Raw genomic sequence first — 22,654 nt, forward strand, 5'->3', positions numbered from 1 at the left:
ACCTCGAATGTTATTTAACGATGTGTTTCGGACACAATCGATAAATCGTTTCACAAGTTATCGTGCACATCTGTCATTTTAGTTTTTAGTGTTTATTGTCAGGGAGTATGAACTTTCCCTCAACAATTTGTGTAGTCGCAAGAGTACAACCTCGCGCAAAAGAATTAAAATAATCGGATACATGTCCTAAAACTGTACTTGTATGGACATTTTGTGTGTCTGAAAGAATTATTACAAGAAACACATTTTGGGCCCAATCGTTTATCGCGCGCACCATTGTAGCAATCAATTTTGAACTTTTGTGGGGGTGGTACCAGAAAGAGTGGGTCGTTATTGTCCATCTTTGAACTTGATCTATGTAAGTTTGGAGAAAATATTACGGTGATCAAATTTTATTTGGTTGATCCGTTCGAGTGTCATACGCACCAGTAAGTCAGAGAAACACAAATGCGGGGCGGCCAGGGCAAAATCGACTCCAAATTGTCTGAAATGGATTTCATCCAGACTTACATAGGTATATTAAGTTTGTTTTTATACCCTCTGCTTTTAGGCTAACGGGGGCATATACACTTTCATACGACAAAAATGTGCCTCATCGAAGTAATGGTTTTAGGCTCCAAGGATGTTTGGACGAAATCCGTTTCAGACAATTTGGAGTTGATTTAGCAATTTCCGTCTGTCTAGTTGGCTGGTGCGCACAACAACTCCCGAACGAATCAGCCGATTTGGTCCAAAAGTTTGCCTTCGTAATATTTAATCCGAACTTAGTGTAAGTTCGACGATAGACCATATCGGTCTACTTTTTCACAAAGCTTCCCCCCAAAAGTTCAAAACTTTTCGCTAAAATAGTGCGCGTATTAACTCTCGAAGGCATTAACGGAATTGGTCTATACTTAGCACATCGTAATATTTTTACGGTACGGGATTAGGTTTGAATATGGACTATATCGGGACACTCCTTTGCTTACCTCCCATACAAATTTTTGAAAAGTGAAGTTTAAGACCTCCTTTTGATTCGGTTTGATTTTTTTGTAATAGGTTATTCTCGGTCCCCTTTACAAGATCTCACTTTTTTTTCAAGGGCAAGTCCATACTTCCCGTGAAAATGTCTGAAAGCTGTAAAACCCCCTACGGTCATCATGGGTAGTGGCTGGTGCCCACGACATCTTTCGAACCCGATACTGCGTTGATCCAAACTTTGCATATAATATTTCTGCGAATATTAGATAAGTTCGAAAATGGTGCTCATCGGTCCACTCCTTCCGGTACCTCCCTTACAAATGTCAAAAATTGTCGCTAAAATGGTACGGTATCTCTTGAACGGAGAAAGTGATTTGGATCCCCTTATATTTAGTCCAAACTGAGTTAAGGGTTTGAGTGCAGTTTAGGGTTTATTCGAGGATTGTTTTGAAATGTTTACCGAAGCTACGTCTTGTGGTACTGTTTACAGCGATATTATGTTTTTCGGTACGTCAAATAAATCCTCAAAAGGAGGTTAAACCAGCAAAAAACTCTAATACCAACGCCGTTTATGGCTATATCACACCATGTATGATGTCACTTTGGGTATAGTAATATACAGACCACCTGATGTCATACATGTGAAAAGCATATGGTGTGATATAGCCATAAATTGTACGGTGACCAACTGACATGACTAGTGGGCTCAATATCTATCGAAAACAATGACACCCAAAATAAGATCCACATGACTTCAATACACACAGGCTGAGGATATATCTCTGTCGGCTAAGCCGACATACTTGTTCTGTTTGTAACTTTTTGAAATAATCATCCGCTTTGAGATAATCATTTGCAACCCCATAATGTCAAATGTATATTTTTGATCAGGGTAAAATTCTGAGTCATGACCTTCTGTTGTAATCACTCTAGTGTCCGCACTAATTGATCTAGAACTCTATATTTTTGCACCCAAGTGTTTTTTTCAATAAGCAGGTCAAGTTATATATCTTATTATATAAAATTATTTCAAGAAGCTTGAAAATTTGAGGATGGGTGGTTGTTGGTGTGTAGGCATGAGATAAGGCTGGTTTTTGGAACTGGAAGGGTACGAAAAGTACTAAATATGGTACCGGACAAACGGGAAGAGCTAGAATTCTGAAATTTGGAGTGAGGGTCACTAATGGAGAGTTAGAAAGATGTACCAAAGGGTTTTTGGAAATTCGACTTAAGTTTACGAAAAGTACTAAAAGTTATTAAATTTAGTACCAATTGTATATTTTGAACGGCTAAAGCTAGAATCTTGGAATTTCGTATAGAAAACAAGATTGTGAAGTGGTGTTTAGAAAAGGAAATGGGTTTAGAAATTCGTACTATATACGTACTCGTACGAAAAGTACTAAATGGTACTAAATTTAGTTAAATTTGGATTTGGGTGAACGGATAGAGCTGGAAACCTGAAATTTGGAATTAGGATTACTGTTGAAGTGTAAGATTGAGATATGGAGGTAGTTTTGTAAATTCGTTCTTATGTGTGCGAAAAATATTAAATTGTACTAAATTTGGTACAATTTGGATTTGGGTGAATGGATAGAGCTGCAAACCTGAAATTTGGAATTAGGATTACTATTGAAGTAGGATTCGGATACTGAGGTAGTGTTGGAAATTCGTACTTATGTGTACGAAAAGTACTAAATTTGGTACAACTTGGATTTGGGTGAATGGATAGAGGTGGAATCCTGAAATGTGGAATAAAGACTACTGTTGAAGTGTAGAATTGAGATATTGAGGTAGCTTTGGAAATTCGTACTTATGATTACCTCGTACTTATGATTACTTACGATTTTCGGTATTCTGAGGATTTTAGCTACATATTGTGACCGAACTAGCCGTAATATTACATTTGAGGTTCTCAGTGGTCACAAAACTTCCACATTAAAATTTGTTAACATAGGTACATATTGTGAGCAAATTAGGTATGTTTTGGTTTGTATTCCCAGTCGCCGAAAAATACATAAAAACATCAAATCGTAGACATATGTAATGGTGCAATTTTGATTCAGCAAACTTATTGGCGGAGGATACAGATTTTTAGAATATGATTGAAACTACAATATCTCTTCCCTGCGTGTATATAAAGTTCGGCCCGACCAAACATAACGTACACGTATGTATGTATATACCCTCAGCCTAATGACAGATAATCATTACGATGTCCCTATTCTCACTAATGTCTCTATTCTCACTAATATACTCGGATCGGTCAGAGAGAACGAAATGAGACACTTACCCACAGCTGAAACAACAAATAATTTATATCCAGCCGCTTGCTTTTTACATTCCTTTTAGCTATATCAACCCTAGCGATAGAGGGTTATATATAGATATGTACACACAAAATTAAAAACTGTAAATATGATTTTCTTTGCACATATGCACACATGTATGTATATTATTATTCTTACTTCTATTGCAAGAATTGGTTGAGAACATTCTAATCAGACTTTTGCCTAAGAAGACCTTTCCTTCTTTATAGTTTCATTCTTCATCACATTATGTATTAAAATTGCTACAAATATAAGATACTATGAATTAGGACTAATGATATTTACTTTAGAATTTTAGATTCACATTTTTTTCATTTGGAATCGTATTTACACTTTTTAATTGCCAAATGTTTTTTTTTAAATTTATTTAATTGCTAGCACTTTATACTTTATGTACAGTCTACAACTTAAGAACATCAAAGTACAGTGGAGATGCGTATCAAACGTGGATCACAATTTGCGGTAGTTTTGCAAAGGTTGTTTTAGGGATGCGTTTTCTGTTTGTCAATTTCGTTTATTCCATAGTTTATTTCAGTGGGTGAAGTTTTGAGGACGTGTGGGATTCTGCTGCGTTTTGCCACGGTTATTTATTGTTTGATTTTAATAATTTTTCATAGTCATTTTAAATTTCTCTATTCTTGGTTCAACTTTTTTTAAGATAAACTTTGGTTTAAAACACAACTAAGTAAATATATATTTTTCACAAGTTGAAGGTTAAACTATTTTCTTCATTTTGCACATCGGGATGTTAATAAACACTTTATGGTGAGCAAAACTTTAGAGATTTCGTTGATTGAATCCGATGACAATTGTTAATATGTATTTACTAGTTTGCTGATTAAAACGAAAAAAGGAAGTTCGTCTGACAATTTCAGTGTGGGGTGTTGGTTTATGCTTCGTCGACAAAACATGTCAAAATTGATAGCCCCAAATATGATCAGATCATATGTTGCTTAGAACCATATGTTACCTATAATGCTATCGATTTACGGGGTTAATAACAAAAACATTGCAAAATCGCATGCGACAAAAAAGGTTTGGTAACGTTATTTTGGGTCCAAAAGCGTAAAAACTCAAATACGATCATTGAAAAAAGTTTATTGATGTCACCATCGAATCCTTGTCGAGGAAATTAGTTATCCAAAGATATGAAAATGGCACATTTGTTAAAAATTAAATATGTATTATCCCATCGTATTATGCGATTTTTCATTTCATATAATTCTTCTTCTTTTCAATTATTTTGTTAAATTGATCTTTTTTTATACCCTCCACCATAGTATGGAGGGTATATTAAGTTTGTCATTCCGTTTGTAACACATCGAACTAATCATTTGCGACCCTATAAAGTATATATATTCTTGATCAGGATAAAATTCTAAGACGATCTAGCCATGTCCGTCTGTCCGTCTGTCTGTCCGTCTGTTGTAATCACTCTAGCGTCCGCAATAATTGAGATAGAGTCCTGAAATTTTGCACCCGAGGGTCTTTTTTCCATAGGCAGGTCAAGTTCGAAGATGGGCTATATCGGTCCACTCTTTGGTATAGCCCCCATATAACGGTACCTCCGGAAATGAGGTATTTTGACGTTCTTCGCCATATTTGCAGACCGAATTAGCTATAATTTGGCACTCACGGTTTCTAGTGATCAACAAACTTATATCCCAAAGGATATGGGCATAGGTCCATTGTTTGGTATAGTCCCCATATAAGGGTACCTCCCGATTTTCGGTATTTTGAGAATTTTAGCCACAATTTTTAACTGAACTACATGCAATTTCACATTTGAGGTTCTCAGTGGTCATGAAATATCTCCACCACACATCGTCAACATAGGTCCATGTTTTGGTATAGCCCCCATATAACGGTAGCTCCCGATTTTCGGTATTTTGAGAATTTTAGCCACAATTTTTAACCGAACTATCTGCAATTTGACATTTGAGGTTCTCAGTGCTCATGAAACATCTCCACCAAACATCGTCAACATAGGTCTATGTTTTGGTATGGCCCCCTTATGACCGTACCTTCCGATTTTCGGTATTTTGAGCATTTTAGTTAAAATTTTTAACCGAACTAGCTGTAATTTGACATTTGAGGTTCTCAGTGGTCATGAATCATCTCCACGAAACATCGTCAACATAGGTCCATGTTTTGGTATAGCCCCCATATATCGGTACCTCCCGATTTTCGGTATTTTGAGAATTTTAGCTACAATTTTTAACCGAACTAGCTGTAATTTGCCATTTGAGGTTTTCAGTGGTCATGAAACATCTCCACGAAACATCGTCAACATAGGTCCATGTTTTGGTATAGCCCCCATATAACGGTACCTCTCGATTTTCGGTATTTTGAGAATGTTAGCTACAGTTTTTTACCGAAATAGCTGTAAATTGGCATTTGAAGTTCTCAGTGGTCATAAAACATCTCCAACGAAACATCGTCAACAGAGGTCCCTGTTTTGGTATAGCCCCCATATAACGGTATCTCCCGATTTTCGAATTTTAGCTACAATTTTGTCTATTCAAAAATAATCGTCAATATAGGTCCATGTTTTGGTATATCCCCCCATATAACTGTACCTCCCGAATTTCGGGAATTTTCATTGGTCACGAAATTTCTTCACTAAAATTCGTCAACATGGGTCCATTTTTGAGGGTCTACATTGTTTTGATGAAACTACCCTCAATTTGACTCTTGAAGTTCCCTGCAGCTATAAAACTTTTCCGCCAAAAAATTTAAAGATAGGTTGACTCTTTGATATAGCACCGTAGGTGGTACCTTTCACCTAGCTGAACACATTTTTTAGATTAGATTAGATAACACTGTGCAACATAATGGAGGTGAAAGTCTGCTGAGTATATTATGAACCCCGAAGGACAGATCCGTGAGTCGAACTTCCGCGTTATGGCGTGATGAAATTTTTGTTAGAGACCCTGTGGGCCATCAGGAATTAGCATTATATCTTGGTTCACTGTTGCTTAAGTGCTCTACAAAAACAACAAACAAATATATAATGCTCATTCATGATGGCTTACAGGGTCTCTTGCACGCCATAACGCGGAAGTTCCACACACGGCGCATCTGTCCTTCGGAGTTTTTAATATACACACACCAAGGGCTTTCATCTCCAAAAGGAATTATCTCTGCCCCAACATTTGTGTTCACAGTGTAATTTAAGCAATAGTGGGAGGCAGTAGGAGTCTATCATTGTCGAAAAGTTGTTACACCTAAAATTGTGAAAGGACCCTAATTATTCCATTTTATTAATTAAGACTATTTTATGGTGGAGGGTATAAAAAGTTCGGCCCGGCCGAACTTAACGACTTTTTACTTGTTAATTTTTTTATGTTCTTCGGAGCATTTCTTTTTTAAGAAAAAATATATAAAGTTCAATATTAGTAAATATATAAGGAAACTATTTTTAAAGGTACTTGGCCTAAAGAATTGTTAGGGTGAATAATTTGACTTTCTTCTTGTTCGTAGACAGAACCAGTTCTGTCTTTGATGGGTTCATATGTGCAAGTGATTTGGAAGAGCATGTTCCTTTACTTTTAATAATGGTAAAAGTTGCAAAAGCTGTAAACTGCTCTCATAACAATTGTATGCTTACATCAAGTAAAGGAACACTTTTCGAGTAAAAAGTGGTAAAACTTGAAGACTCTTGCTCGTAAAGGAACGGAGCTTTTATAATAAATTTTTGGGAATGTTTTTTTCTGTTTTTGGACGAATTGTAGGGTTGTACAAACTGACTTATGTATTGTAGGGACCTCTAACAACTGCTAATAAAATCTAACGAACGGAGTGCCTTTTTCACGACTTCATTTGGACTGCATCCGGATGCTGGAAAAATGTTAGCAATGGATGCCAATCGTTAGATCGCATCCGAATGCAGTTAAAATTTAGGGAATGGAGTGCCTTTTCATGAAAACATGCCGTGAAAGAACTAGTCTACATTGCATTACTTCCAATTAATTTTGCTGGGTAGTAATATCTGGTTTACATTTACGAAATCCACTCGATTTCAACTGTCAATTGCGTTGCTCAAATGTCAAATGAAATCCAATTTATTTCAGATGAGTTTTCATTTGACGTATACGCTAAGGAATTGCCAGTTGATATCCACTCGATTTCGTAATGTAATGCTATGAGGACCTCTAAGCAAGTGCTAATAAAATTTAATGAACGGAGTGTCTTTTTTAGGACTCCGTTTGAACCGCATCCAGATGCTGGTAAAATGTGAGGAATTGGAGTGTCTTTTTACGACTCCGATGAACAGCATCCGGATGTTGTTAAAATGTGACAAATGGATGTGATTCTTTGGAAAATCAAACGCTGCTAGCATGTCATTTGAGTCTTCCATATTCCTCTCACCATTGCCGTTGAGGTAGGACAGGACTTACAACAGTACTTGGAAGCCTGGCCCTGATTCCAAGATCCAGCAGCCTTTCTAAGGTTTTTAATATAAATGATCTTTATATAATCTTATAATCCCTAAGCAATAGTTCCAACCTGTCCGGGTTAGCTGCTATACTGAATATCCAACCCCTGGATATTCTAGTACAGTATGAAGAATCCCGATGTGCCTTAAGCTGAAGGAGCTCAATCTATGGCGATGTTCAGATTGGGCTAAGTGACAGGGAAGGGTTGGGTGAAAATTACTATGTTTCGTCAATTCTGGACTTTTACGTAGCCAACAGGGACGTACGCAGGGGGGGGGCACAGGGGGCCCGGGCCCCCCCCGAAATGGTTTGGTCGAACAAAATTTGTTAAGCTACTGTAACTACTTATTATATTTTTTTCGCCTAAAAATGTTCGTATGTTTGAAGATTTCAAATTAAAACTTATAATTTTCTTAAGTTTCTGAACAGAAAATGTTCATCACTAACAAGTTTTGTAAGAAAATATTTGAAAATTTTTTGTTTGTATGCTGTTTTTGAGAGAAACTTCCAATGAAATCTGAATTACTTCTTCATGTCATATCATTCCACTATAAAATGCGAATTCCATAATGAATATACTCCAAGTTTATGTCATATTCGAACTATATGTAGCTCTCGAAGCTTAAAACTCATTCTGTAACAACAAAAATAACGAGTTGAGTATTGTGGGAATGGAAGTATATGACAAAATGTCAATTGGATAAAATGTATGAAGAGTTGGTCCTTCGTGGACTACATCATGAAAGCCATTTAGAAATTTGTTTTACTGGCATCGCCAAAATTTTGTTATCCTATTTTAGAAAAATTAGCTGCTGACAGTATGAGAAAATAATGAAGACAAATGAATTTTTGTGCGTCACTTTATTATACCCTCAGCATTTATGCTAACGAGGGTATATACACTTTCATACGGGCAAAATGTGATTTATCGAAATAATGGTTTTAGACCCCAAGTATGTTTGGACGAAATGTGTTTCAGACAATTTGGGGTCGATTGAGCAACGTCCTTCCGTCTGTCTGTCTGGCTGGCTGGAGCGCACGATAACTCTCGAACGGATGAACCGATTCGGTTCAAATTTTGGCTTTCGTAATATTTTGCCTAAACTTAGTTTAAATTCAAAGATGGGCTATATCGGTCCACTCCTTCGGGTACCTCCCACACAAAATTTCGGAAAAGTTCAGTTTAGGGCCATCTCTAGAATCGCTTTGATTTATGACACCGTGTGATGTGGTTGGAGCGCAAGATAACTCTAGAACGGATATGCCGATTCGGTCCAACATTTAGCCTTAGTAATATTATGTCCAAACATAGTTTAAGTTCGAAGATAAACCATATCGGTCCACTCCTTCAGGTACCTCCCACACAAAATTTCGGATAAGTTCACTTTAAGACCTGATATCAAATCACTTCTATTTTTGTTGAAGCAACTTGCATTCGCTTCCTCAGTTACGATGGTAAAAGTTTTTTTCAGGGGCAAGTTCATACTTCTTGAGAAAACAGCCCGAAGGGTGACAAAACCCCATAGGCACCATATGTAGTGGCTGGAGATCCACTTCCATAATGGTCAATGTCGATCCATTGCTTTTAGTATCCCCTCCGCAAAACTTTTGATCCTTAATCCTAATCAACATTTTTGTCAGTTCAAACGCCCAAAAATTTTAAAACCCCCTAAATACATACGTTTTTTGGGGAAAAATTTGTTTCAATATACACAGGCTGAGGGAATATCTCTGTCAGCAAAGCCGACTGATACTTTTTTACTTGTTTTTTTCCTTATCATCACCGAAGTATAATTGTAGCCTCAGACTTTAAGGTTACGAGTTTATATACACTAGGATATGAAACAAATTGGTCTCATCAAAATAATGATTTTAGACTCCACATATGTCCGTCCGTCCTTCTGTATCTCTGTTTGCCTGGCAGGTTGGAACTCATGATAACTCTCGAACGGATCAACAGATTTGGTCCAAGATATGGATCTCGTAATGTTTTGTCCAAATTAAATTTAAGTTATATCGGTACCTCTGCCATAAAAGTTAAAAAATGATAACTAAAATGGTCGAAGGGACTAACCGATTCAGTGTAAAATCGAAACTAGTATGGACTACTCGCAAATTTACTTCTAAAGTACATCAAGTTCCAAGAGAATTGTTTTGGACAACATCTTCAGGTCCATCATACAAGTCTAACATAACTGCAGTTTAAGGACTCTTCAAGGATCCTTTGGACATTTTGTGGTCTTGTTTACAGCGATATCCTATTTTTCGTGGACAAGTTCATGCTTCCTGACAAAAATGTAAATACTACGGTGACCAACTAAAATAGCATATGGGCGCGGTAACTATCGAGAGGAGTGTCTCTCAAAATAAGATCCGTTTCCAAAATTAATTATCTTATTATTAGCGAATAATTATGTGGGGTTCAATAAGGATCGATTGTTATTTGTCAAAACTATATAGAACTAATTCCATCAAAGTATTTGTCATCGAGTCCAAAAACTTCTAATCGTTCAATTAAGAAGAACAAAAATTATAACGCTTCTTTTGTAACATTATATTAAAAGTAAAAATAATCCTGGAATCAGACTCTATCTCCTCCGGTAAATTACATTGTGCAAAATTTTTAAGGTAATCTTGTGCAAACAATTTGAAGTGAGGATTTTGTGAAAGTACAGACCCAAAATACAAAAGCCCTAGTTGCGTTTTGTTGAGTCAGATCCAGCTCGGATTATCCAAACACTGTTAAATATTGACTTTTTAAAGCAACTCGGGGCTATATCTCTGAAACCAATGAAAATCTTCTTCTGACCTCTGAAGCAAATTTGTAGATAAGGGCCAGACCAAGGCAAATTTATATAAGGTATATGCATGAATTACAATAACTAACAAATTTACAAAAACAACATTGTTGTTATTGAAAATTAATTGTCAAAAATAAATATTGAATAATAGGGTCGTTCCAAAATTTTTTTCAGGAAAGACATAAATACATTTTGAAAATCCTCTAAAATAGAACAAATTTGAATCAAAATGTAAGTATAAAGCATAGAGAACTGTCGTAACTCATTGTTTTTACACGTTTACGGTGAAAAGAATAATTTTATGGTAGCAAATTTCGAAGTTTCAAATTTCATTAGTAGGCCCTATTACATTTTGAAAACTAAATTTACAAAAAAAAAGTAAGAAGACAGCAGGTTGTCACTTCTACCTTATATAAATATGCCTTGGGCCAGACTAAAATATTTGGAGAAATAATGAACTGGAAAAAGTAGATTTATTGCCTCAAATGTTATAATATATCTAAAAATTCCATAATTTGTATACATTTCGCACCATTTCTCCAAAACTGTTAAATTTTTCTTAATGTTTTCATTTGGAAACATATCAACGACAGACGATATTCTTAAAAATTAAGCTAAGATCATCGAAATAGTGAAAATCTTGCTATAGCAGAGATAACGGCAATTCTTTGTGTTTGTAAAATTCTGCGATAAACCATAACGTGGACCTATATGATTATATTCTATTTTCAATTCTAAATATCCTACTCTGTAAATATTTAAAATTGTATTCTAAATATTATGAATTATTTCTATTGGATTTATATGCTATGTATCAATATTTCATATAAAATTCGAAAAATCAAATTTTTTGGCTCATTTTAAAGTACATGTAGAATATAATATGTGTCAAAATATCCAGTCCATCGGACAAAAATTTACCGAGATATGAGCTATCGAAGGGAAACATTTATTGTGTTTTGTATGTAGCATAGAAACTAAAAACGTCTTTTCCTCGAAGAGGCACTTTTGAAAGCGGTGCCCACTGTAGCTCGAAAACGGATGCTCCGGTCTTTATATGTTTTTGTGGGACTATTATACACATAAAGCATGTGATTAACCGAGAGTGCCTTTAAAAAACTGCTGACGGAGTCCAACAAAATATCAATTTTTTACAGTTTTTATACCCTACACCACTATGTGGGGAGGGTATTATAAGTTGGTTTTGGCCAAAAAGTTTGTAACGCATCGAAATAATGGTCGTAGACCCATACTTATATATACCAAAATGAATGTCTCGACGAGCTGAGTCGATCTGGCTATGTGTGTCCGTCCGTCAGTCCGTCCGTCCGTCCGTCTGTCCGTCTGTCCGTCTGTCCATCTAAACCTTGTAATCACGCTACAGGTCGCAATTTTGATCGGATCGTCACGAAATTTTGCATGTTGATGGGGGTCCCGGAGGGGAAGAAGCCTATTGATTTTGGTGATGGTCGGATAATATTTAGTGGTCGGAAAGGGCAAAAAACTTAGGTGGATAAAAAGACAACGTTATTTTCCAAAGCGAATATCTAAGCTTCTATATGGGGTATACCAAAAGCCAAACCTGAATATTAAAGTAGAAAATATCACCTTTCTAATGATGTAAAGTAGGTGCTCGTAGGTGATCAAACTACGAAGTTATTACAATAGTAACAAATAAAACCCCAATTTTGGTTTTTGCGATTTTAATTATATTGACGAATATCACAGCTTTAGTTGTAAAATGTCCAAAAGCAAAGCCTGACTATGAATGTAGAAGATCCTGTCTTTACAATGATGCAACCTAGGTCGGCGTAGGTAACCAAATGACGGAGATATCGCAATAGTCGGTAATACATCCCATCTTTCTATTTTTTTGGAAATCACGCTACAGGTCGCAATTTTGATCGGATCGTCACGAAAATTTGAGTGTTAATGGGGGTCTCACAGATGAAGAAGCGTATTGAATTTGGTGATGGTCGGATAATATTTAGGGATCGGAATGGGCAAACACTTATTTGGAGAAACGTCAACATTTTATTTCAAAGCCAATATCTCTGTTTCTTTAAGAGGTATATCAAAAGCAAAACTAGGCAAGGAAACTACAAAATATCACCTTTACAACGATGTAAAGTAGGTTGTCGTAGTTGGTCAAATAGCAGAGATATGGCAATAGTCGGCAATGCATCCCATTTTCCGATTTTTTTGTAATCACGCTACAGGTCGCAATTTTGATCGGATCGTCACGAAATTTTGGGGGTTAATGGGGGTCCCAAAGAGAAAGAAGCCTGTTGATTTTGATGATGGTCGGATAATTTTCAGGGGTCGGAATGGGCAACACACTTATTTGGAGAAAGGTCAACGTTTTATTTCAAAGCCAATATCTCTGTTTCTTTTAGAGGTATATCTAAAGCAAAACCTAGCAAGGAAAATAGAAAATATCACCTTTACAACGATGTAAAGTAGGTTGTCGTAGGTGGTCAAATAGCAGAGATATCGCAATAGTCGGTAATGCATCCCATTTGCTGATTTGCTGGTGTAGGGTATCACATGGTCGGCCCCATCCCGACTATAGCATTTGCTCACTTGTTTATTTTTGTTAAAATCGAAATTTCGATTTTAACTTTTCAAAATTTTTAAAAATTGTTTTTTTTTTAATTCCGTTTCGTTAATGGACAAGATTATTAGGTTCGTAATGATCCCACAAAAATATATGCTGATCGGTTTATTCTTTTTCAAACTACAGTGGGTACCGTAAACTGCTTTAGTAAAAACAGTGCTTTATAAAAAAGATTTTTTTCCAAAAAAAAAAAAAAAAACAGTAAATAGAAGATAACTGAAGGTTTAATAGATTCCTTAAACAAATTCATGAAAATGGATTCTTATAAGTGGCCATAACCCATTAAAATAGCTTAACGTAACGCTACACAACATTTTTTAATTTCATGATTTTTGGTCAAGTTGGGCCCCCCCCGAAATGAAATCCTGCGTACGTCCCTGGTAGCCAAGGTAATAATCCCTGTTAGGAGTAAGTGAAAGCAGGGCAGATCACTTCCCCATAGTCTACCCATTTTCACCGATGGGTGAAAGAAGGCTGAAGGCACGGGATCTGGTGTGTATTGTGAAGAACTGAACTACTAGTACGAATAACAGACCTTGCACATAGGTGGCTTACGTGGATAACCAGGCTGGTCTAAAGGAATTAGGGTTCTACACTATCAAATCTAAGACTATTCAAAGCTGTAGGCCCCCTTAAGAACTTGAAATGTAGGCGTTAAGTTTTGTTGGGTACCAACGCACTGCAATGTTAAAGGATATGAGACAGTTGATGAACTGACAAGACGAGGGTCCCAGTCCTCTGACCTTATTTTGGTGGAGGACTGTGTCAAGCCACCACTTTGACTCTTCCTTAACAAACTCAGTAAACTCTACGCAGTGAAAAACGTAAGGTTTTCACAAGACGTACCTGGTCGTAAGCTATCGAAGTCAATCTGAACGGCAATCTCAGGACATAAAACTGCGTCCCTTCTCTCACTACGTAAATGAGAATCGCTGTAGGGGTCATTACTGGTCACGGTGGCATCATTTCTATGACAAGTACGTGAGAGGGCAACAACATTGAGTATTGCAAGCTATGCAAAGATGTGGAAGAGACTGAAACAATCGAGCACCTTCTCTGCCGGTGCTCTAGACTTTTAGTCAAAAAACATAAGCTCTTTGGTGTACATGAGATGGATCTCTCCTGTTAACCTACTGCAGGAGCCCAAGTGGCTATGGGAGCGGGTCATCATAGACTATGAAAGTTCAACTAACTACATCTTCTCCACCTCTCTGATATATCTTCTCTCTTTCATTCTCGTTTTTGACGTTTTCCCTTCCTTCCCTCCAACTCCCTTTCTATATCTTTTCAGATTGACTACATTGTACCACTGGTCTCCGAGTGAAGTGGCTGCCAACAATCAGCGGTAGCTGCACATGATATATCCTAATCTCACATAGTCTTTGGGAAGTGTGTGACTTGACTTCCGCGCTTTGGGGATATATTTCAGACTCTGACATCCCTCAATAGTGCCGGTATGAAGGATTGACACATACAAGCTTTTCAAATGTGGCATCAATACCTATGATACATTATGTAGCGCTCCGTTGCATACGTGCAGTTGGGGAAGTGGGTATTGGGTAGAAGATCTAGAGTTTCTAAACCGGAGTTTGTCCATGAACCATCTTTCCACTTGATACTGCCGATGGATTTGTGGTAAAGTAACCTGCGGTATTTTGCAACGTACAATATTCCCTCTATCGACTCACTAAAGCAGGTCTAAGATTTGCGTTTAGCCTTCTTTATTTTACTGTTGGACCTATTTGAAAGACACTTTGTAGTTCTCCCAATCTGTGGACAACTACGTTTTCTTGGCTTTGTTGCAAAGCCACTAGAAACTTGGTCACTAGAAACTTGGATGAACATCTTTCGATGATCCGCAAAGGAGCACACTTCGGACACTTTCCATTCAATAATCAAATGTGTTCTCATTACCCCTATTGCATATTCTATGATTAGGTTGTAATATAAACTCGAATGCGGACATCCTAGAATTATAAGGCATGTGCTCGCCATTTCTATCTCCATCTTGACCTTTAAAAAGGTATATATGTAAATATATGTAAATAACGCTGAAAACTTTTGCCTTTAAAGGTCGACGCAGCTACTGAGCTTCTTTCCAATGTAAAATTCATTCGCATAATTTAAGGCGTTTCTCACCCCGTAATTATATACCAGAAGCAAATAAAAATAACTTTATAACCGTCGGATTACAAATTACTCATATACAGACGCACATTCATTAATTATTCAAATGATGGATATTATTAACACTGTCTTGTAATAATTGCCAATTGAAATCAAGAGCATTTCCGGAATATTAAACTGCTAATTATACACATATTTTCAAAACACTGATAAACCACTATTTCCAAAGTATTATTATGATAAACATTTAAAAATTCCTGCATGTATGAAAAATCCCAACCAGTGGCAACACTCCACAGCTGGACGACACTCTTACTCTGAGTATCTGTTAAGTTAGCCATTAGCGTTTGGTTGGTTGTACCAACAAAATTAATATCTCTTCTTCGGCTCGTTATGGAATTTTATGGGTTGGTGTGTCCGATGATGGGTTGGTTGGTTTGTTGTTTTCTGGTGTTGGGGCATTTCGGCGTTTCCCTGATTCTCTTATCGGCGAGTTATTATTATTTTTGTTTAATTATGACGCCAAACAGCACCACGGTCAGTTGGTTGTAGCGTTGTGTTGTTGTCGTTCTTGCAACGCGATATAACGATCATTAACAGCGCCGGCAAGCTGAGACAGCGACAGCAACCGAAGTGTGGTTGACTGTGCGGTTATTGGAGACAAGAGTGAATTTTGCGGTTTCATGGGTGTGAGTATCACCAGCATATGGGTACTAAGTGCCGGTCTGTTTGGTGTGCGATACGTTTTTAATTGTTGCTCAAATCGCACTATTCTCATCTTGTTTAATAAAATGACTGAAAAGTATAACCAGTAGAGAGACCATAACTAGTGTTGGTAGTGAAAAAGAACCCTACAGCATTGAATATAATGAAGTGCACAAGGCACTATGTTGCTGCATTCTGCGTGAACACAGCCCCAGAATAGGCGTCTCCCCCGCAGTCCCCTCAATGGCAGTCGCACACCCAGCACTTAATAATACCAGTCGTTGGTGTTTCAATTAGAGCTGGCAAACTGTCGAAAATCGAACGTTACGTCGGCCACTAAACCAAGTTATTTGGGTTATCTGTCGCGAATTATTTAAAACATAATTGCTTCGGAGTGCGATATAAACAAAGCTTTACGACAGTGATCAAAATTATAGTCCGACTATCGATATTTTGTCAGCTCTAGTTCCAATCCCTGAAAATGTGTCCTTTTAGAAATTGCCGAGGTAAAATCGAGGAAATAGTAGAAATAATATCAGCAACAACTGCAGCTTATAGCATTGTGATGGTCAGAATGTACTGAGGAAGGATCACCAATCTCTTCAATACAGATATCTCTCGCTTGAGTCTGGCTCTAATGACTCATACATGGAATAGCAGTCATGGGGTAGCAGTCAGGTGTGGAACTTCCGAGGTAGTGTTGCTGAACGTATACATCCCGCCGATAAATAGCAGTACTCCAGGTTATAGGCCCAACATACATAACCATTGTGTCACCTGGTCTGATAATGACGTCAGCTGGCAACCCTTCGTTTCTTTTGTATCAAATCATGTCTCCATCAGCAGACCGTCCGACTTCATCACCTCTGAACGCCGCACTTTCATTAATCATGGAAAAGAAAGCTAATTGGCCTAGTATCAAATAGTTTACTAATCACCGCTTCAGAGATCTGCCCAACCCTTCTGATGTTCGGGTAGTAGAAAAGACGTTCCGCAACCACTCGCCATATACCTGCAGGTCGAATACCCGAAGTGAGACCAAACTTCTCAGGTGAAGCGATGGGATTAGCAAATGAGCGTGATGAGCTTCAGAGAGTCTGAGAAGTTAACAGGTTGTTCGGTGAGCATAAGCAGAACAAGTGGTTAAATCATCTGAAGAGTTGCAACATTGGAGCCGGAATAAGTGAATTGTGGGCTAAGAACCCAGGAAAGGAGGAAGACAGAACCTCAATCACGTTTGCCGACGTTACGTTGACTGAACCGAAGAGGCGCGCATGTTATTTCAATCGAGCACCCTGGAAATGACACGTGAATAGAAGAGCACTACGTTGCATTAGATCTCTTCCTTCCGAGGATGAACCACCACAATTTACGCTAAATTATCCGTCCCTGATAACATTCGCCATATCATCCATTTAAAGCGTAGGAGCCTGATGGAATCTCCTTGGTAATGCTGAAACAGTTGGATGGGCCTGGAGTGGAGTATCTCGTTCTAAACTTGTCGCTAGCCAATCGAAGTCTGGAAAATGGGCAGGGTGGTCCCGCTACTGAAGCTGTTGTTGTTGTTGTAACAGTGTTTTTGTTATGTTTATTTGTTCGTTCCTCTGTTCAATCTGGCTCTGGGTCTATCTCCAGTTCAAGAAAAGTGGCTGCTTCGATGGGATGTAGCCATAGATCCACTACTGAAGCTAGGCAAGGAAGCCAGCAAAGGTGAATGGTACAGACTGATTTGCTTTTGTCTCCCGTAGCAAAGACTCTTGAGGCTTTACTCCTCCCCAGGGTCAGAAATAGTTATCCTGTTGGCGATCATCACCATGGGTACCGTAAACTGCACTGCACAAAAAACAACGCTTTAGTATTGGTGGCGATCGACTTATCAAAAGCCTTTGGAACTGTCAAGCACTACTCCTGTTTGAGGACAGACAAACCTCCGGCCAAGTTTGAAACATTGGATAATGAATTATATGTTTGGACGCCAGTCGTATAGGAATTCAGGAACAAGAAGTTCAAACACCGTAGAGTGAAACAGGGAGTTCCCCAAGGTGAGGTGATATCTCCTGAACTGTTTAACCTCTACCTCTCCTGCATTCCTTCCCCTCATAACGAATGCGGATGACTGCACGATCTGATGTCATTTTTTCCTGATGTCATTTTTGAAAGGCTGAACTTCTATTTGACTGATCTTATCATATTTTTTCCATGCGAGGAATATGCAAATATATGCCACAGTACTCTGTTTACCACATCGACTGCAGGGATAAGCTCTGAATGTCATGGTCTATTGTAGCAGAATTCCCCAAGATTCTAGGGGCCACGTTCGGATGCATGTTCACGTCGTCCGCGAATGCCACAACTACCTGCGACAAGCTGGAATGTTGGAACATGGTCCTCAAGTCCCTATCCGGGAGCAGATAAAGAGACCATGTTGACGCCCTCAGGCCTGCAACAGATTGCCTGTTCTTGTCTTCAGTGGACCATCCACATGCGGAGACAAAGATTCTTCCCGTACAGGAACACATAGGCATGCTCTCGTTGCAGTACTTGGCCGGGTGTGGCCGAACTATCCTAACCATCATACGATGGATAGGCTGTTACAACAAAAACAAGAGATGTCATGCCATCAAAATATTTAACAATGGCCAATGGTGCCGCTACGAAATAGAGAATTACTTTCTTTCTTTTCAATATACAAAGAAAATTATAAATGATATTTAATATGGGCGCTAACATTCGGATATCGAATATGCAATAAAGAAGAAGTAATTTTTAACGTTGGAGCCCAGTGCGTATGATTGTTATTATAATGTCAATAATTAATAACAATCATACGTACTAGTGCTCAATTGTTCATATATTGAATCTGAGCTCCGCCAATTCCGTCCTTTAATGACTGTCATATTTAATTTTCTTGTCATACTTCTTGGGTGGTGTCGAGAGGCATTTATTGCTACGTCCCTACCTAAAAGCAAATCTTTTATAACATTCCGAGAATGTCAAGACCCTATCTCTGAAAGTATAGGCTTTCTTGTGATCAGCATAACCATGTCGAAATTGTTATACCCTCCACCACAAACTATATTGAAGTAAATAGGAACAATTAGTTTCCTTTCGTTTATGAATGTACTAAGCATGAATGTATTAAGGAGTAGAATATCTTAACTGATGAAAATCATTTTACCCATTGAGAGTCCAAAATACCAAAACAAATCCACTTCAGAATGAAAATGTAGCAAAAGCCCTTAGAAGATCTCACATGGGACGTCATTGTTGTTCGCAATACCAAATTATGGAAATCTCGGTTCGAAAATTTGACAAAACAAAAGCCCCTGGACATACATAACATTGGGCAATACCGATTGATGGGTCTAGACTAAATCCTGAATATAATTTTTTCCGACAAAATTTTCTTTCGGGAACACGAAATTGCAATCAACAACCAATTCGGTAGAAAAATGTGAATAAAATCTTAAATCTGGTGGTACCCCTATATGGGGACTATACCAAAACGAAAACTTATACAGTCTGATTTTTTGCAAGGGATGTTTTGTACCGGTCATAATGTTTTGCACCTTTGCGGAAACTAAATACCAAATACTTTATACCAAATTTCAGCCATTTCCATCATCAATAAGCCACTTGCTCCCGTAAGCCACTTGAGCGCACACAAGTGTTTTTGTGCCTTATGCTTTTTAATGCAAGAGTTTTCTTGCACACAGTATTTTTTCCACCACCACAAAAAAAAAAAACACGACGCATCAAAACCGTTGCTTGTGTGTGAAGAGTAAAGAGAAATAAGTGTCCATCGTATTTTGCACTTGTAAACTCGCAAGTGTTATATAACCGTAGATAGTTTGCCAAATGGCTTAACAAGCACACACAACACTACAAACATTTTTCTTACAAGCCACAAGTTTAGAGGGGGAAGTTCGCAGGGGGTTATTCTGTGGTTCCGAAGGTGGAGGAAGTTCGGAGGTTAGGACGGAAGAAAATTCCGAAAGTTCTTCGAAGGTTTGGAGCAGGTTGTTCGGAGGTTTGGAGGAAGTTGTTTGGAAGTTCGGAAGTGGTTGTTTGGAGGTTCGGATGAGGTTGTTCGGAAGTTTGAAGAGGGGAGGAGGTTGTTCGGAGGTTCTGATGAGGTTGTTTGAAGGTCCGAACAACAACTTACTCCGAACATCCGAACCTTCAAATAATCTCCTCTGAACGAACAACGTCTTCCGAACCTCCGAACAAACTGTCCAAACCACTGAACAACCACCTTCGAAAATTCTCATCCGAACCTCCAAACAACTTCATCATAAGACATAACCTTTAAAATACCGCAAATCGGGAGGTGGCATTCAAAGGGGTTTTCATAACCCCTATACTGATAATTCTCTTCTGGAATCTTTTATTCCCCTATCGAAGATCAAGTACTAAATTTCATCCATTTCGGTTTAATAATGACGCTGAAACCCTCAAAACGAAAACAGGAGGTACCCTTCCATGGTGGCTATGTGAAGACGTAGATCCAGCAAAATGTTCGATGCCAAAGATGTCATTCAATCATGGGTGAAAGTGATCTGGCATGTCATCTTTTTAGCATCCTCATCGATGAATTTTATAAGATGCTATTCATTTTTGGATCCAAAGCATGTCATTTACACCAATGCTTTGGCATGTAATTTTAACCAATGCGTTTGCATGTCATTTCCACCAAGGCTTTGGCATGCATGGGTTCAAATGCTAATGAAAAGATCGGATCTCTCACGAATTCCTTTGAACCAATACAAAAGATGCCATTAAAGCACGTCATCGCAAAGAACCCCTTCCTTCAAATTATGCTGGGGACCTATACCGACAAATTTCTTGTGGAAAGTTTTTTACTAAATAAAAAATTTCAGCCATTTCTGTTGGATATTGAGGCTATATCCTTCTAAATACTGAAAATCGGGAGGTACTGTTTCAATACCAAACATCTTAGGAGTAATAGAAACTTCTATACCAAGTTATAAAGCTCTATCTTAAATATTCTCAGCTGTATCTTGATTTCAACTGACAGACGCATGGACATGGTTATATCGACTTATGCTGATTGGGCTGAAATTTTTACCATAGGTAATCCTGGGACCCTGATTACAACTATATGGGTGAATATTGCGAAAAGACTTGTTTCTGTGCCCCGACTCATTTAGGGTTAAAAATATTGAAAAAATTTAATTTCTTAGAAACGGAATAAGTAAAACAAAATGCCCTTAAACGTGGCTCGAAAATCAAAATAAAATATTCTAGATATTTATATGAAAAAAATTGGTCGTTTTGTGCTCAAAAACAAGACCCATATCTCAGGAAGTGTGAACTTACCCTGGGAAAACTATATGTCGTTGTGATCAGGAACCCAAGGACTATTTATGGTAAAAAATTTCGGCACGATTCGATAGGTACCCCTAAACTAGACCTAAGCCATTTTACCTCAGTTTTAACTAAATATCACGATATTCCGCGCCCAATGTGCAAGAAACGTTAAATTCTCCAATCGTTTCCGTTAGCCGATTTTCAATTTTCCGCTACGTCAACTGTGTTTCCGCCGTTCAACGTTAACGTTTAGCGAATGAGAAACGAAAACAAAAGCAGAATAAAATAAATAAATACAAAACTCAATATGTTGGCCGTCCGTCCACTAACTGACATAATGTCACAAATGTTGTGCAAATTGAATGCAGCATTACTTGTTTTGTTGTTTTATGATGGCATTTTTCATTAGAATTGCGCTCAAAGGGAAATTCGGAAATTCCATTAAGTCATCATCATGCTCCAATTGGAAAAAAATCGAAAATACGTTTTATGTTGCAATACTGCCGTGCAATTGGTCTTCCCCTGCTTAACAAACACAACATGCAACTGATTGGTGTTGTTGTTTTTTGCAACAAAATATTCATTGGGATTTAGTTGGGGAAAATTTACCTTTAATTCATTATTCTTCACTTTAACAATTGAGGCCAAAAACAATCGCAGCAGCAGAGCGAGGCACCACGGCAATCAATTTCAATACGCACAACACACACACACGAAACTAGAATTAATTCTTTTTTATTTGATTTTTCACATTGCACTGCTTCCCCTCCTTTTGTTTTCCTCTTCGATTGGAATTGGGGGGCCTGCTCACCACTCACACCACAAAAGATACCTTCCTTTTTGCCTTTTTGGATGTTATGTTGATATTATTTTGCCATTGCTTTAATTTTCTTTTCTTCTCTCCATGTATAATTTTGTGTTTATTTTAATTTTGATTTGAGTTTTGAAATGAAATTTCGATTCACTATTGCAAAGGACCAATCGAAGGACCGATTTTTGTTGGATATTTTTGAAATTTTTTATTAATAAACGGTGCAAACTAGGATTTTTTCAGGTGCTCGAAATAAAAAACGGAAAAAATCTGTTGTGTCTGTGTACTGACTGTTGTGATATACTGCTGTGCGCGAAAGTGTGAGTGTGTTTGTGCGTGCGTGCGTTTATTTGCAGCCTATGTAAAATGGGGGGAATCAAAACAAAAACCAAAAACTCAGAGGTCTGAAAATCGAGAGTCTCCAATTTATGGAGAGATGGAAAGACATGGAGAAAAGAGAAGCGACGATAAACAAAATGCGTTACAAATGCAAACATTTTGAAAAGTATTTTAATTTATTATTTTTAAAATGGTAA

At 37.7% G+C, this 22,654-nt stretch overlaps 1 protein-coding gene across 2 annotated transcripts in view; it reads right to left on the reverse strand.

Moving 5' to 3' along the window:
* Mrp5 (Multidrug resistance protein 5) overlaps positions 1-22,424 on the reverse strand; it is a 93,529-nt gene extending 71,105 nt beyond the window's left edge. The window contains exon 1 of one of the 2 annotated variants that reach the window (XM_073989950.1): positions 21,917-22,424. The gene's annotated coding sequence lies outside the window, so the exon portion shown is untranslated. The remainder of the gene's footprint in view (positions 1-21,916) is intronic. The other variant, XM_073989983.1, reaches the window with a different exon arrangement.
* Between the last annotated feature and the right edge of the window lie 230 nt (positions 22,425-22,654).

Source organism: Musca autumnalis, unplaced genomic scaffold (assembly GCF_047663935.1).
Source record: "Musca autumnalis isolate F117 unplaced genomic scaffold, ASM4766393v1 scaffold_1, whole genome shotgun sequence".
Taxonomy (NCBI): Eukaryota; Metazoa; Arthropoda; class Insecta; order Diptera; family Muscidae; genus Musca; species Musca autumnalis.